The sequence below is a fragment of the Cavia porcellus genome, unplaced genomic scaffold (genome assembly GCF_034190915.1).
Source record: "Cavia porcellus strain 051 isolate PalLab524CR breed Dunkin Hartley unplaced genomic scaffold, mCavPor4.1 scaffold_12, whole genome shotgun sequence".
Lineage (NCBI taxonomy): Eukaryota > Metazoa > Chordata > Mammalia > Rodentia > Caviidae > Cavia > Cavia porcellus.
In genome coordinates this window covers 42,647,711-42,648,506 of record NW_026947495.1, presented here as the reverse complement: position 1 = coordinate 42,648,506, position 796 = coordinate 42,647,711, and the positions used below count along the sequence as shown (strand labels likewise).

At 36.9% G+C, this 796-nt stretch overlaps 1 non-coding gene across 1 annotated transcript; it reads left to right on the top strand.

The window, feature by feature from the left end:
* The first annotated feature begins 422 nt into the window (after nucleotides 1-422).
* LOC111754186 (small nucleolar RNA SNORA2/SNORA34 family) lies at nucleotides 423-559 on the top strand. Its single transcript, XR_002788900.1, has one exon. It is a non-coding gene; the product is annotated as a small nucleolar RNA SNORA2/SNORA34 family (small nucleolar RNA).
* Nucleotides 560-796: the final 237 nt, after the last annotated feature.

Genomic DNA, 796 nt, shown 5'->3' with positions numbered 1-796 from the left:
AACCATTCTAACTTCCATTTTCAGTATAGTGTTCAATAAATTACACAAAATATGAAATGCTTTATTAAAAACAAGCTTCATATTAGATGATTTTGTCCAACTGTAGGCTAATATAATTGTTCTGAGCATGCTTAAAGTACGTTACTTTTGTCAGAACTTTGAAGAACTAATGTTATTGCTTTTCAAGCTCTACTATGAAACAAGGAAGTAACAATTCCAAACTAATTCCATGAAGCCAACATAATTGGGATACCTTGAATATAGATACAAAAATCCTAAACAAAATATCTTCAAATAGAATTCAACAACACATTTAAAATATCAAGATCAAGATATCATGATCAAGTTGGTTTCATCCCAGAGAAGCAAGATGGTTCAACATATGCAAATCAATAAACATAATGCACTTCATAAAGAGAATCATGGATAAAATTCATGTAGCCATCTCACCTAGCACTGTTGGTTTCAAGCAGGAGCCTAAAGAGATGTCTTTCTATGATCTGTTGGCTATTCCAGAACTTTGGCAGTGAAATGGTCAATTCACTAGAAAGAAACAGCTTGAAGCAATACCCCCTCCCAACCTTTAGCCGCTGTGAGCGTGGCAGGCTATGGTGGTCCAAGACAGGAGCCACCAGCTTTTACTGAGACCTGTACCATGCCAGGATCTGGAACTCCGGGAAACCAAGCAACCCCTCTCCCCTGCCTGTTTTGTTTTGTTGAACTTTAATACAAATGAAAGTATGGGCAGCTATTTTGAAGAGAACAAGAGACTCTATGACAGCCATTAGAGATTTCC